The 16,428-nt window shown below is 46.1% G+C and overlaps 1 long non-coding RNA gene across 1 annotated transcript in view; it reads left to right on the top strand.

The window, feature by feature from the left end:
* Positions 1 to 388: 388 nt before the first annotated feature.
* LOC114229292 (uncharacterized) overlaps positions 389 to 16,428 on the top strand; it is a 51,077-nt gene continuing 35,037 nt past the window's right edge. Inside the window, exon 1 of the long non-coding RNA XR_008555389.1 lies at positions 389 to 515. This is a non-coding gene — a long non-coding RNA (uncharacterized LOC114229292). The remainder of the gene's footprint in view (positions 516 to 16,428) is intronic.

Here is a 16,428-nt window from a genome sequence, read left to right as displayed (position 1 = left end):
GAGCCAGGTTAACCAGATCGACCCCGAAACTGCGAGGCTGTTCGCCACGCTCCCCACCAGGCGGCAGTGTGGTCACACCGGCCGGCGCCCCAGCACCTGAGGGCCGGGGAGGGGCGGGCAGGGACCGCGCCGGCCCCGCGCCGCGAGCAGGTGCCGTTCCGGCGCCTGTAGAGGAGCCCACGGGCCTCGGGCCTCACCTGGAGACCCCGTCGCGCTCACTATAACTTCCGGTGGGGCCGGAGGCCGACGCAGCCCCGCCCCCGAGGGCCGGCCTCGCGCACGTGCGGCGAGTGGGCGGGGCCGGCGCAGGTGTGGGCGTGCGCGCCGCGCCGGTGGGAGAAGCCGGGCGCCGCCCGAGGGCCCGCTTCGCCCTCGCCGCCGGCCCCCCCCCCGGGTGGCCCCCCCAGGGGACTCGGGCCCCGGGGACCCCTTCCCGGGGCTCTCGGCCTAAGACGGGCCGGAGGGCCCTCCGCCGGCGCCGGGGACTCCGCTCCGCAGAGGGGACAGCGCCTCAGGTCAGTTGTTTGTGTGTTTTTTTCCGTCTTCGGTTATTTGTTCCTCCTCAAAGTGGAATGCCTCGCCGTCAGCTAGAAAATGGACACATTAAACATTAAAAATAAAAAAAAATAAAAACAACGAGGGGACTGAGGAAAACGTTCCGAGGAGTCAGGGCCGAGTGAAGGGATGCCGAAGTGAGTTTACAAATGGGCGGACACTGAAGGGGCTTCCTGCCGCACCGGAGGCCGCTTTTCCCCGTTGGCTTTTGGGGCGGGGGGACCCCCCTCCAGTGAGGAAGGCGAGGAAAGCTCCTGTTCTCTCCGGCTGCTGGGCTGCCCGCGGCGGCCTCCAGCTGCGGGTGGTTGTCGCGTTTCTGAAATCAGTAAAAGTCTCTGAAATCAATAAAAATACTCTTTAAACCAGGGGTCCTCACACTGTGTAAACGGGGGGCCGGTTCCCTGTCCCCCAGACCGTGGGAGGGCCGGACGATAGTTTAAAAAAAAACTATGAACACATTCCTGTGCGCACTGCACATATCTTATTTTGAAGTAAAAAAAAAACACAAAAAAAGGGCAAAAACACCCGCAGGTGGCCCGCGGGCCGTAGTTTGAGGCCGCCTGGAAGCCACGGCCCCCGCGGGAGGACGGCGGCCCGTGGACGCGGGCGAGTCCACCGCAGCGGCGTCCGGGCGGGAAGCTTCGCGGGGCCTCCGGGTCGCTCCGCTGCTGCCTGCGGGGCGGGCGCATCCAGCCGCTGCCAGGGCTCGGGTCTTAGCATTTTGCATTAACTTGCACTTACACCTCTACAGCTCAATCAATAGTGTTTGCACCTGTCTCCCGGGCTCTGGAAGTTGCTTTTAAAAAGTGTGTTGGGGGCGCCGAAGCCGGTGTGGCTCAGTGGATAGAGCGTCGGCCTGCAGACTGAAGGGTCCCGGGTTCGGTTCCGGTCAAGGGCATGTACCTTGGTTGCAGGCACATCCCCGGTAGGGGGTTGTGCAGGAGGCACCTGATCAATGTTTCTCTCTCATCGATGTTTCTGGCTCTCTATCCCTCTCCCTTCCTCTCTGTAAAAAAATCAATAAAATATATATATTTTTTAAAAAAGTGTGTGGGGGGAGCTGGAGTGGACTAAAAGGGGTCAGTGCGGGGGAAGAGGGGACATAGGGAATGCTGATAGGGGCAGAAATAGAATATTGGGGACCAGCTATCCTCGTAAGAAATATTCATCTTGCTCCGTTAACAGTGATTGTTTTGTTCGGGTTAAAAAAAGGCACATGCCGCCCTGGCTGGTGTGGCTCAGTGGATAGAGCGTCGGCCTGCGGACTGAAGGGTCCCGGGTTCGATTCTGCTCAAAGGCACATGCCCGGGTTGTGGGCTTGATCCCCAGTGGGGGGGCGGGGGGGGGGGGCGCGTGCAGGAGGCAGCCCATCCATGATTCTCTCTCATCATTGCTGTTTCTATCTCTCTCCCCCTTCCTCTTTGAAATCAATAAAAATATATTTTTAAACTGAAGAAGTTTGGAGATTTAAATAACTACATTCCCATGAATAAATCAATAATGTAAATAGGAAAAAAAAAAGTTCAATAAAAAAAGCTTAATTTTCAAAAAAGGGTTGCAAGCCCTGGCTCGGTTGGAGCATTCATTGTCGCTTGTACTGGAAGCTTCCAGCTTTGGTTCCTGGTCAGGGCACATGCCCAGGTTTTAGATGCCAGGTCAGGGTACCCCCCGGAGGTAACCAATTTAGAGTTAATTTTCTTCCTCCCTCTTTCCCTCCTCTCTCTCCCTCTCTGGGAGTCAATAAACAATTTTTAGAAAGTCTTTTGAATGATTTTTTTATTTTTTAAAAATTATTGGGGCATAGCGACATGACAAAAAAAAAAAAGTGGGCTTTGAATGTTTTAAGGTCTGAGTAGCTCATTCATTCCCTAAACACGGAAAGCTGTTTTCCATTGTTGAGTTAATTTCTCTGGGGGAAAAAAAAAATGCCCAGAGAAGATAAACTTATTTAAGGCAACTAGTCTTTGGATGAGAATGGTTGCTTGAAGAGTTGAGAATCTTGAAAACAATATCGATAGTTAATTAAAAACAGGGCAAACCATTTTGAATAGTTTTCCTTGGCACTTGATCATTTTGTGGGCTCAATTGGAAGATTGAAGAATTGGCCTCTGAACAGTCTGCATAGAACCACTACAGGTGAGAATATTTTTGTGAAATCACTAATTTAGTATAACCTTAAGTGGGGATTGGCAGAACTAATGTTACAGATGATGGTTGAAAAAATATGTGTAGAGCAGGAAAGAGCTTATTTGGAGAGGTTTAAAACCTTGCAAAAGTGTAAGGTATTTAAAACCTATGCTACCCTATGTAATAAAAGGGTAATATGCAAATCGACCGAATGGCAGAACGACTGGTCGCTATGATACGCACTGACCACCAGGGGGCAGACGCTCAACACAGGAGCTGCCCCCTGGTGGTCAGTGCGCTCCCACAGGGGGAGCGCCGCTCAGCCAGAAGCCAGGCTGATGGCTGGCGATCGCAGCAGCGCAGCGGCGGTAGCGGGAGCCTCTCCCGCCTCAGCAGTGCTAGGGACCCCCTGGGGGATGTCTGACTGCTGGGTAAGGCCTGCTTTCCCTGGGGAGCAGGGCTGAGCTGTCAGTAGGACATCCCCCAAGGGGTCCTGCAGTGCGAGAGGGCACAGGCCAGGCTGAGGGCCCCATGCCCTCTCCCTTCCCCCCAGTGCATGAATGTTGAGCACCGGGCCTCTAGTTTATTATGTGATTCCCCAGTAGCTGTTCTGTAGAAAACACCTAAATCTGCCTTAGCTGGTTTGGCTCAGTGGATAGAGCTCCGGCCTGTGGACTGAAGGGTCCTGGGTTCAATTCTAGTCAAGGGCACATGCCCGGGTTGTGGCAGATCCCTGGTGGGGGTCGTGCAGGAGGCAGCCAGTCGGTGGTTTTCGCTCATCATTGATGTTTCTCTCTCTCCCTCTCCCTTCCTCTCTGAAATCAATAAAAATATATATTTTTTAAAAAGGAAAACACCTAAATCTGTCAGTTATTGAACAGTACTGTTAACAATGAATTTCACTCGCTCTTACAGGTTTTACCAAAATTCATAGAACTGATGATGTTTTGTTTTGTTTTAATATATTTTATTGATTTTTTACAGAGAGGAAGGGAGAGAGATAGAGAGTTAGAAACATCGATGAGAGAGAAACATCCATCAGCTGCCTCCTGCACACCCCCCACTGGGGATGTGCCCGCAACCAAGGCACATGCCCTTGACCGGAATCGAACCTGGGACCTTTCATTCAGCAGGCTGATGCTCTATCCACTGAGCCAAAACGGTTTCGGCTGATGATGGGTGTTTTGTTGTTGTTGTTGTTGTAATCTGTTAGTTCTGTGTTTAATTTTTTGAGTACATGCCATACCATTTTCCATAGCAGCTGTACTACTTTATATTTCTATCAGCAATGCACAAGGGTTCCAATTTTTCCACATAATTGTCAACAGTTATTTTGTTTTTTAAATAATCACTGTCTTTATGGTTGTGAAGTGGTATCTCATGGCTTTGATTTGCTTTACCTTGATAATTAATGATGTTAAGAATCTTTTAGTTCATTTACTGGCCCTTGTATATCTTCTTTAGGGACATATCTGTTCAAATTCTTTGCTCATGTTTGAATTGGGTTGTTTGTATTTTTGCTGTTGAATTATAGGAGTTTTGTGTATATTCTGGATATCAATTCTTTATCAGCTATGATTTGCAAATATTTTCTGCCATTCTGTGTATTGCTTTTTAATATATGTGTGTGTGTGTGTGTGTGTGTGTGTGTGTGTGTGTGTGTATATATATATATATATATTTACTTATTTATTTCAGAGAGGAAGGGAGAGGGAGAGAGAGAAACATCAATGATGATTGTGTTCCCTCCCTGAGCCCAGGCTCTACTGCCACCCAGTGTCACAGAACAAGGACTCAAATTCACTCCTTAGGGCGGCTTGTCTAACCCCACCGCCCTGTCCTGCGGCTCCTCCCCCGCTCAGGAGGGAGCTGGCATGGAGCTGGGCATTTGCCAGCATCCCCCTTAACCTCCTTCACTTCTTCCCGCCAGTGGACCCTGTGCTTTCTCTGGGCTCTCCCGTGCCCCCCTTTGCCTGGCCCTGAGCCCTACCTGAGGGAGGAGCTGGTGGTTCACTTATTTTGCTCTTTAGATACCACATGTAAGTGAAATCATATGGTATTTGTCTTTCACTGTATGGCTTATTTCACTTAGCATATCATCTCTCTGGTTCATCCATGTTGTCGCAAATGAGAGATAATATGGTAAGATTTCATTCTTTTTTATAGTCAAGTAATATTCCATTTACATATCTGGGGTTGCCCCCGTCTCTTGGCTGTTATAAATAACCAGAGGCCCGGTGCACGAGATTTGTGCACTCGTGGTGGTGGGCGGGGGAGGTCCTTCAGCCCAGCCTGCGCCCTCTTGCAGTCCGGGAGCCCCCTACTGGGGATCAAGCACACAACCCAGGCATATGCCCTTGACTGGAATCAAACCTGGGACCCTTCAGTCCACATGCTGACACTCTATCCACTGAGCCAGACTGGCTAGCGCTCTGCAAAATTTTTTAGATTGATGTAGTCCCATTTGTTTATTTTTGTTTGTTCCCCGTGGAGATTATTAGAAAAAAATATTACTAAGAGGGATGTCAAAGAGCTTACTACCTATGTTTTCTCTAGAGTTTTATGGTTTCAGTGTTACATTTAAGTCTTTAATAAATTTTGAGTGAATTTTTATATGTGGTGTAAGCAAATGGTCTAGTTTCTTTTTTTTTTTTTTTTGCGTGTGTCTGACCACTTTTTCCAACACTATTTCTTGAATAGTCTGTTCTTATCCATATTGTATATACTTGCCATTTTTTTCTTATATTAATTAACTGAACATGTAGATGTGGGTTTATTTCTGACTGTGGGTTTATTTCTGACTCTTCATTCCATTGATCTCTGTGTCAATTGTTATGTTAGTCCCATGTCGTTTTGATTACTATAACCTTGTGGTATAGTTTGGTATCAGGTAGTATGATACCACCAACTCTGTTTTTCTTTTCTTTCTCAAGATTGCTGTGGCTATTTGGGGTCTTTTGCAGATATATATATATATACATACACACACACACACACACACACACACATGGATTATTTGTCCTAGTTTTGTGAAAATTACCCTTGGTATTTTGATAGGATTGCACTGACTATAGGTTGCTTTGAGTAGTGTGGACATTTTAACAATGTTAATTTTTCCTATCCATGAGCACGGTATATGCTTCCATTTATTTGTATATTCTTTAATGTCTTCAGTGGCTCTTAATTTCCCAAGTACAAGTCTATTACCCCCTTGTTTAAATTTATTCCTCGGTATTTTTGGTGTATATTCATTTTAATGTGCTGATGGATTTGGTTTGCATATGTTTTGTTGAGGATCTTTGCATATCCTATATAATAAAACCCTAACGGGTGAGGCCATGTGTCCTGGATCCGGGTGAGGCCTCGTGCACCTAGGTCCTGGTGAGGCCACGTGCCCCTGGGTCTGGGAGAGGCCACACGCCCCCGGGTCCGGGTGAGGCCATGTGTCCCTGGATCCGGGTGAGGCCACGCGCGCCTAGGTCCGGGTGAGGCCACACGCCCCTGGGTCTGGGAGAGGCCACGCGCCCCCGGGTCCGGGTGAGGCCATGTGTCCCTGGATCCAGGTGAGGCCTCGTGCACCTAGGTCCTGGTGAGGCCACGTGCCCCTGGGTCTGGGAGAGGCCACGCGCCCCCGGGTCCGGGTGAGGCCATGTGTCCCTGGATCCAGGTGAGGCCTCGCGCACCTAGGTCTGGGTGAGGCCACGCGCCCCTGGGTCTGGGAGAGGCCACGCGCCCCTGGGTCCAGGTGAGGCCATGTGTCCCTGGGTCTGGGAGAGGCCACGCACCCCCGGGTCCGGGTGAGGCCATGTGTCCCTGGATCCAGGTGAGGCCTCGCGCACTTAGGCCCGGGTGAGGCCACGCGCCCCTGGGTCTGGGAGAGGCCACGCGCCCCTGGGTCCAGGTGAGGCCATGTGTCCCTGGATCCGGGTGAGGCCTCGCGCACCTAGGTCCGGGTGAGGCCACGTGCCCCTGGGTCTGGGAGAGGCCACGCGCCCCTGGGTCCGGGTGAGGCCACGAGCCCCTGGATCCGGGTGAGGCCACGCGCCCCTGGACCCGGGTGTGGCTGGGTCCCTGGGCCCGGGTGAGGCCATGTGCCCCTGGGTCCGGGTGAGGCCTTGCGCCCCTAGGTACGGGTGAAGCCGGATCCTGGGTCCGGGTGAGGCCGTGTGCCCCTGGATCCATCCGGGTGAGGCTGGGTCCCGGGCCCGGGTGAGGCTGGGTCCCGGGCCCGGGTGAGGCCACGCGCCCCTTGGGTCTGGGTGAGGCCACGTGCCCCTTAGTCCGGGTGAAGCCGTGCCCCTGGGTCCGGCCGAGACCAAACCAGAGGGAGTCGGACCTCCGTTACCACCATTTGTCCACCATCCAGAGCTGAGGGGTCAGTGCTGACATGTACACATAAGGAACTGGTGGACATTGAAATTGGCTCTCAAAAGAACTGTTGGTCCAGAAAGAAACTCACTACAGACTGATTCATTTGCCTGTCAGCATAACTATTATTGCTCGTCTCACATTCAGTTCTTATAAGTATATATCTAGTGACATATGATCTCGCTCATCTAGGGGAAATGATGAACAACATAGACTGATGAACAAGAACAGAACCAGAAACAAGGAGGCATCGATCGGACTAGCGGGCCTCAGAGGGAGGATAAGGGAGGGTGGGGGGGGGGGGGGAGTTCAACCAAAGGACTTGTGTGCATGCATATGAGCCTAACCAACGGTTAAGTTCAACAGGGGGTTGGGGCATGCGGGGGGAGGGGGGTGGGATGGGAATGGGGGGATGAGGACAAATATGTGACACCTTAATCAATAAAGAAATTTTTAAAAAAAACACCCTAAAATGCTAAGTGTCTGGTTATTCGGTTGGCTGTTCAACCAATCAAAGCATAATATGCTAATGATATGCTAAGGCCACTCAACTGCTTGATATGATGTGCACTGACCACCAGGGGGAAGACGCTCCAACTGGTAGGTGAGCTTGCTGCTGGGGTCCGGCCCATGGGGACTGAGCGAGATGGGCAGGACACGCCCTGGAGCCCTCCCATGGTCCCTCCCTGGCTAGCCAGTTTCCTGCGTCCCTCCCTGGCCCCGATTGTGCACCAGTGGGGTCCCTTGGCCTGGCCTGTGCCCTCTTGCAATCCGGGACCCCTCGGGGGATGTCGGAGAGCCGGTTTCAGCCCGATCCCGCAGGCCAGGCCGAGGGACCCCACTGGTGCACGAATTCATGCACCAGGCCTCTAGTATATTCATAGAGGATATTGACTTCTAATTGTTTTTGTGATATCTTAATATGGCTTAATAGTTTTTTTTTAAATGTCTGGTAGAATTTACTAATGAATCCATTGTGGTCCTAGAATTTTCTTTATTGGGATGCTTTTGATACTGAGGCAGTATTTTTACATGTTAAAGGTCTAGTGGGATTTTTTGCTCCTTCTTTAGTCAACTTAGGTAATTAGTTTCTAGGAATTTGTCCACTTCACCTACGTTATCCAATTTTTGGCATAGAATCCTTTTTATTCCTGTTTAGTGGTAATGCCCTCACTTTTATTTCTGATTTTAGTTATTCCATCTTCTCTCCTTTTTTCTCAGTTTAGATAAATAAAGGTTGGTAAAAAGTGATCTTTTCACAGAACACAGCCTATTTTATTCAGTCTCTTCTCTGGTTCCTCATTGGCTGAGTACTATGAGGTCACCTGTTTCCTCATACGTTGCCTAGGTCTTATTGTCTCCCATCGGGCCATTTAAAAAAAATGGGCTGAGGCCTTTTCTAGTTGCTTCCACCTCCCCGTGTCTAGTTGAGGCCGGCACCTCGGGGTTTCCACCATGATGCTGGATCCTCTTCCCTCCTCCTTACATTCTGTTTGCCGGGGAAAGTCAGCAAGTGTTCCCATTAGTTTGTGCGGAGATGGATCACAGAGGCCTGTTTCCTACACCCGGTCACACGGTTGGTTGGAGCATCGTCCTGTGTATCAAAAGGTTGCTGGTTTGATCCCAGGTCAGGGCATGTGTGAGAGGCAACCGATCGATGTTTCTCTTTCTCCCTTCCTTGCTTTCTGAAAATCAATAAAAACAAATCCTCTGGAGAAGATTAAAGAAAGAAAAGACTTCTAGACAGCCGGTTTATTTTGTTGTTATTGAACTGATCTTGTTCTGTTTTTACTTCGGCTACCATGGACCATGTTGCAGTGAACATGGGGATGCAGACATCTTTATGGACGTTTTTCAGGTTTTCGGGTCGATACCCAGAAGAGGGGTTGCTGGGTCATATAACTCTGTTGTTAAACGTTTGAGGAACCTCCCTGCTGTTTTCCAGAATGGTTGCACGAACTTCCATTCCCACCAGCAGTGCAAGAGGGTTCCTTTGTCTCCAAATCTTCTCCAACACTTGTTACTTCTTGTCTTATTGATAATAACCATTTTATTGTGATTTTGATTTGCCTTTCCCTTCTAGCTACTGAAGTTAACCATCTTTTCATATCTGTTGGCCATTTGAATGTCTTCTTGGGAACAGTGTCTATTCAGGTCCTCTGTCCATTTTTTAAATTGGATGTTGTTGTTGAGTTTTATGAGTTATTTATATATTTGGATATTATCCCCTTATTGGAGGTATAGCTTTCAAAATATCTGCTGTTCAGTTGGTTGTCTTTTTGATTTGTTGATGATTTCTTATGCTGGGCAGCAGTTTGTTTGTTTTGTTTGATGTAGTCCCATTCAATTCATTTTTGCTTTTACTTCCCTTATCTTTGGAATCAAGTTCACAAAAACCTAGTACTTATGTTTTCTTCTATGTATTTTTTTTTTTTTTTGGTCTTAGGTCTTCTATTCAAGTCTTTAATCCTTTTTGAGTTAATTTTTATGTACGGTGTCAGATGGCAGTCTGGTTTCATACTTTTGCACGTGGCTTTCCAATTTTCTTAAAGCTGTTTATTGAAGAGGCTTTATTTCTCCCTGGTATGTTTTTAGCTCTTTTGTCAAAAATTAGTTGCCATATATATGTGGTTATATTTCTGGGCTCTCAATTCCATTTCATTGGTCTGTGTGTCTGTAGTTCTGCCAATACCTTACTGTTTTGATGACTGTAGCTTTGTAGTATAATTTGAAGCCATGGAGTAGGATACCTCTGGTTTTGCTCTTTTCCCCTCATGATTGCTCTGGCTATTTGGGATCTTCTGTGGTTTCATACAAGTTGAGTATTTTTTTGTTCTATTTCTTTGAAAAATGTCATTGGTATTTTGATAGGGATTGCATTGACTCTATGGATTGCTCTGAGTAGTATGGCCATTTTGACTATGTTGATTCTTCCCATCCATGAACATAGAATATCTTTCTGTTTCTTTGTGTCTTCTTCAAATTCCTTCATGTGTTATAATTTCCATGTACAGGTCTTTCACATCCTATGTTAGGTTTATTCCTAGGTATTTTATCCTTTCTGTTCCAATTGTAAAGGGAATGTTTTCTTTATTTTGTTTTTGGATATTTATATTTCATTGTTAGTATATATGAACACTGGATTTTTAAAATCTATTTTTATTGATTTCAGAAAGGAAGGGAGGAGGGAGAGAGAGATAGAAACATCAATGATGAGAATCATTGATAGGCTGCCTCCTGCATGCCCCCTACCTGGGGATTGAGCCTGCAACCCGGGCATGTGCCCTGACCGGGAATTGAACTGTGACCTCCTGGTTCATAGGTCAACTCTCAACCACTGAGCCCCCTGCCCAGGTTGGATTTTTTAAAAATCCTCATCCAAGGATATTTTTCCATTGATATTTAGAGAGGAAGGGGGAAAGATAGAGGGGGAGGGAGAGAGAGAAACTTTATGTGAGACACTGCTTTCCATAGTGGCTGTACCCGTGCACATTCCCACCGGCAGTGGGTGAGGGCTCCCTTCCCCCACAACCTCTCCCACACTTGTTGCTTGTCTTGCTGCTCATGGCCACTCTAGCGGGTGTGAAGTGGTACCTTATTGTAGTTTTGATTTACATTTCCCTGATTGCCAGTGAGATGGAACATCTTTTCATATATCTATTGGCTGTTCGTATGTCTTCTTGGGAGAGGTGTATCTTCAAGTCCTCTGCCCACTTTTTGATTGGGTTGTTTGTTCGGTATTGAGTTTTATGAGTTCTTTATATATTTTGGAAATTAAACGTTTGTCAGAGCTACTGTTTGCAAATATCTCTCATCTTGTTGGCTGCCTCTTAGTTTTGTTGTCAATTTCTTTTGCTGTACAGAAGCTTTTTAGTTTGATGTAGTCCTATTCATTTTTTTTTTTTTGTCTTTATTTCCCTTGCATTTGGAGTCAAGTTCATAAAGTGTTTTCTACGATCATGGTCCATAAGTTTCATACCTATATTTTCTTCTATGTAACTTACTGTTTCAGGTATTATTTTAGGTCTTTGATCCATTTTGAATTAATTTTTGCACATGGGAACAAAATGCAATACAGTTTCATATGTTTGCATGTGGCTTTCCAGTTTTCCCAGCATCATTTATTGAAGACTAGAGGCCTGATGCACGAAATTCGTGCAATAGTAGGCGCTCGCAGCCCCGGCTTCATCCGGAAGGTGGTCCGGAAGGTTGTCCGGATAGTCGTTCCACTGTTCAGCTGTTCAGTCAGTTTGCCTATTACGCTTTTATTATTATAGATACTTTCTTTATGCCATTGTGTGTTTCTGGCTCCTTGTTAAAATTATCTGTCCATAAACAGGTGGTTTTATAGCTGGTCACTCGGTTCTGTTCCATTGATCTGTGTGTCTGTTTCTCTGCCAATGCCATGCTGTTTTGATTATCGTGGCTCTGTAGTATAATTTGAAGTCAAGGTAGCGTGATACCTCCAGCTTTGTTCTTTTTTCTCAGGATCGATTTGGCTATCTGGAGTCTTTTGTAGTTCCATACAAATCTGATGATTTCTTGTTCTATTTCTTTTTAAAATGACTGGTATTTTGACAGGGGTTGCATTAAATCTGTATACAGTCAAACCTCATTTCTCGAATATCTCCTATCTCAAACAATTCAGTTCTCAACCAAGTTGTTCACAGAAAAAAATGTCTTGGTTGTTGCTGGCAAAATAGAAATAGATGATTAGCACAATTTTAAAACATAAAGAGGTCATGCAGAGTGCTGATGTTGCTAAGGGTGTGAAGATGTTCACAAAACAACAATCATAGGCAACTAAATAGTTAGAAAAACTTGTTGTTGATTGGATAAATAAAAAAGCAGTTAGCTGGTGATAGCATTTCTGAGACAGTGATAGATGAAAATTTCCTTTAAGGTTAGTACAGATGGTTTAATAAATTTAAGAAAAGAAGTGTTTATTTATAGACAGTACATTAGATGTGTACTGTATATAAGAAATGTTAAAACAGGGAATCATTTGGGGGTTTGGAAGGGATTAATTCAATTTACATTATATTTAATGGGAGAAAATGATTCAGTTTTCAAGCAAATCACTTCTCGAACAGCCTTCCGGAAAGAGTTAAGTTCAGGGAACAAGGTTCTACTGTATAGTTTTGGGTAATATGGCCATTTTGACTATGTTGAGTCTTCCAATCCATGAACATGGGGTATTTTTCCATATTGTTGCATCTTTTTCAATCTCTTTTCATAATGATTTGTAATTTTCAGTATATAGGTCTTTCATGTTCTTTTATATTTCTAGGTATTTTATTCTTTTGGTTGCAATTGCAAAAGGAATTGTGTTGTTTTTTTCATATCTTTTTCTGAGGTTTCATTGTTAGTATACAGGAAGGCAATGGATTTTTGCACATTGATTTTGTATCCTGCAACTTTACTGTATTTGTTTCTAATAGTTTTTTTGGTGGAGTCTTTAGGGTTTTCTATATACAGAATCATATAATCCCCCAAAAATGATACTTTTACTTCTTCCTTCCCTATTTGGATGCCTTTTATTTCTTTTTCTTACCTTATTGCTCTGGCTAGGACTTCCAGCACTATCCTCCTGTCTAACAAAAGAGTAATGTGCAAATTGACTGTCACTCTAAGACACAATATGGCCGCCCAAGATGGCCTGCAGGGGAGGGCAGTTGTGGGCAGTTAGGGGTGACCAGGCCAGCAAGGGAGGGCAGTTGGGGGGAACCCAGGCCTGCAGGGGAGGGCAGTTAAGGGCAATTGGGCCGGCTGGGGAGCAGTTAGGTGTCGATCAAGCTGGAAGGGGAGTGGTTAGGGGTGATCAGGCTGGCAGACAGAAGCGGTTAGGGGCAATCAGGCAGAGGTAAGCTAGCGGTTGGGAGCCAGCAGTTCTGGATTGTGAGAGGGATGTCCATCTGCCCGTTTAGGGATCGGGCCTAAATGGGCAGTTAGACATCCCTCAAGGGGTCCCAGATTGGAGAGGGTGCAGGCTCGGCTGAGGGACACACACCCCCATGCACGAATTTCGTGCACCGGGCCTCTAGTGTTGAATAAGAGTGATAAGAGTGGACATCCTTATCTTGTTCCTGATCTTAGAGGAAAAGCTTTCAGTGTTTCACCATTGAGTATGATATTAGCTGAGGGTTTATCATATATGGCCTTTATTATGTTGAGGTACTTTCCTTCTATTCCTATTTTATTGAGTGTTTTAATCGTAAATGGCTGTGGTATCTTAGATGTTTTTTCTGCATCTATTGATAAGATCATAAGATTTTTATTCTTTTGTTACTGTGGTGTGTTACATTAATTGATTTGCATATGATGAACCATCCTTGTGCTCCTGGAATGAACCCCCCTTGATTGTGATGTATTTTTTATTTTTATTTTTTTGATGTACTGTTGTATTTGATTTTGCTAGTACTTTGTTTAGGATTTTTGCATTTGTATTCTTCAGAGATATTGGTCTGTACTTTCTTTCTTTGTGATATCTTTGTCAAGTTTTGGTATCACGGTTTTGTTGGCCTCATGGAATGTGTTAGTAAGTATTGTCTCTTCTTCAGTTTTTTGGAAGAGTTTGAGAAGGATAGGTTTTAAATCTTCCTTGAACGTTTGGTAGAATTCACGGTGAAGCCATCTGGTCCTGGACTTTTATTTTTTGGAAGGTTTTTAATGGTTGTTTCAATTTCCTCACTACTGATCGGTCTATTTAGATATTCCAATTCTTCATGATTTAGACCAGGAAGGTTATATAATTCTAGGAACTTTTTAAAAAAATATATTTTATTGATTTTTTTACAGAGAGGAAGGGAGAGAGATAGAAATATAGATGAGAGAGAAACATTGACCAGCTGCCTCCTGCACACCTCCTACTGGGGATGTGCCTGCAACCAAGGTACATGCCCTTGACCAGAAACGAACCTGGGACCCTTCAGTCCACAGGCCGATGCTCTATCCATTGAGCCAAACCAGTCAGGGCAATTCTAGGAACTTACTGAATTTGGTGGCATATAGTCCTTCATAATATCCTAGTACGATCCTTTGTATAACTGTGATGTGGTGACTTCTCTCTCATTTCTGATTTTGTTTATATGGGTCTTTTCCCTTTTTTCCTTAGTTTAGTCTAGCCAGTTGACATCTGTAGGTCTACTTCACTCTTTTTAGCTCTGATGTGTGGTACATGTATTAGTTATTTGTCACTATGTAACAAATTACCGTAAATTTACTGGCTAAAACAACGCCCACTGTCTCTCAGTGTCTGTGGGTAGGAGTCTGCCTCCGGGTTTCTAAGGCTGAAATCAAGGTGCCTACTGAGCTGTGGTCTCGTCTGTGACCACACCCGTGTGGGTGCTGATCACAGGATTCGGGTCCACAGCGGCCGTGGCCTGGGGCTACCTCACTTCCATGCCACGTGGGCGTCTCCAGGGCACAGCTCACATTATGGCAGCTTGCTTCATCCGAGGAAGCAAATAGGAACAATAGAGTGTGAGCGAGATAGATACCATGATCTGTAATGGGTTGAATAGTGTCCCCCACAGTTCAGATCCCCGAACCCCAGCACGTGAACTGTGTGTTAACAGGGTCTTTCAGGTGTAACTAGTTAGGGATTGTGAAATGAAATCATCAGATTCAGAGCAGAGCGAGCCCTGAATGACTCGTGGCCCCCTGAGAAGAGAGGTCAGACACACACAGATGCAGCCACGGTGGGAGGAGACGTGTCATCACGGTCCCACGAGGGGAGGGAGGGAGGATTGCTGGCAGTGGCCGCGAGCTGGGGGAGAGGCATGGGACGGTTCTCCCTCAGAGGCTACAAGGCATGACCCTGTTGACACTTTAACTTCAGTTCCTGGCCCCAGAGTCATGAGGAAATAGGTTCGTGTTCAGTCCCCAGTGTGTGGTAACTTGTCATGCAGCCCTAGGAAATGAGCCCCTGCCTTTGGTCGCCACTTCTGGGATGTGACACTTCACCATGTTGCCATGTTCTCGGTTCAGCCCCTGGTGAATTCCAGGAGGCAGGGTCACGGGCCGCGTTTGGAAACTGTCTACTAGTTGCCATACCCTAAGGCCACAATTTCATTGTTTTTTGTCTTTGTTCTTTTCTTTTTAACAACTTCACACAACATACAGTTCACCCGTTTAGAATTTACAACTCATTATTTTTTCAGTATGTTCATAGGGTTGTGCATTTATCACCAATGTAGTTTTAGGGCATTTTTGTCCCCTCGCCCCCACTCCCGAATACAATCCTGTGTCCAGTAGCTGTCATTCCCTATTTTGTAGTGAACTTTAGGCACCCCATCTTGTTAAAATCGCTATTTAGAAGTTTTCCACTGAATACAGATGGTCCCTTGTTCTGTTCATTAATTCCGCTATCTCTGGCTTCGGTAAGTACGCTTGCTCCAATCTCTGCTAACATAAGAGTCTGGCCTTGGTTCCTCCCATGCCAGGTGCCTCCTAGTTATCTGAATCGTATTGTGCTCAAGGCCACAAGTTTCCTGCAAGATAGCTTCTAAGCGCACTGCCCTCATCCCAGCACGAGACTTTTTTTACAAAGCCTACGAAGGTCCGGAAATCCCATATTTGGGAGACAAAGAAGCTAGGAAAGTATAAAAAGAAAACCTCCTCCATATTGTTTTGGCTCAGACTCTGGAAGCAATATTCCTCTGAGTCTGCCGGCATAATCAAGACCCCACATTAGGCTAAGGTGTCCCCTATGCAGCTCGCTGATTTATAACATAACAGTAGCCCTAGGCCAGTGGTCGGCAAACTCATTAGTCCACAGAGCCACATATCAACAGCACAACGATTGAAATTTCTTTTGAGAGCCGAATTTTTAAACTTAAACTTCTTCTAACGCCACTTCTTCAACATAGACTCGCCCAGGCTTTGGTATTTTGTGGAAGAGCCACACTCAAGGGGCCCTAGAGCTGCATGTGGCCTGCGAGCCGCAGTTTGCCGACCATGGCCCTAGGCAATCAGGTACCATCTGTCTGGAGGAAGGGAGAAAATCATATATAACAGTGGTTTGTGGTCCTCCAAAGCTTAACCCTACATGACAAAATTTAAAAAAAAAATTTCAATTACTGTTGACATTAAGTATTGTATTACTTTCAGGTGTACATCATAGTGATTAAATATTTTTATACCTTTCGATGTGATCCCATCCCCTAGGAAGTCTAGTACCCACCTGACACCACCCATAGTTATTCCAGTATTGTTATTTTTAATCCTGTTGGAGGGTATTTTTCCCATTGATTTATAGACAGAGTGGAGGAAGAAGGGGGGAGAAGAAAACAATGAGAGAGAGAAACATCGATTGGTTGCTTCCCCCACGTGCCCTTACTGGGGCTGGGGAACCGGCAACCCAAGTATGTGCCCTCG

The sequence above is a fragment of the Eptesicus fuscus genome, chromosome 25 (genome assembly GCF_027574615.1).
Source record: "Eptesicus fuscus isolate TK198812 chromosome 25, DD_ASM_mEF_20220401, whole genome shotgun sequence".
Lineage (NCBI taxonomy): Eukaryota > Metazoa > Chordata > Mammalia > Chiroptera > Vespertilionidae > Eptesicus > Eptesicus fuscus.
The sequence above is the reverse complement of the archived record's forward strand: the minus strand, read 5'-3'. Positions and strand labels throughout refer to the sequence as shown.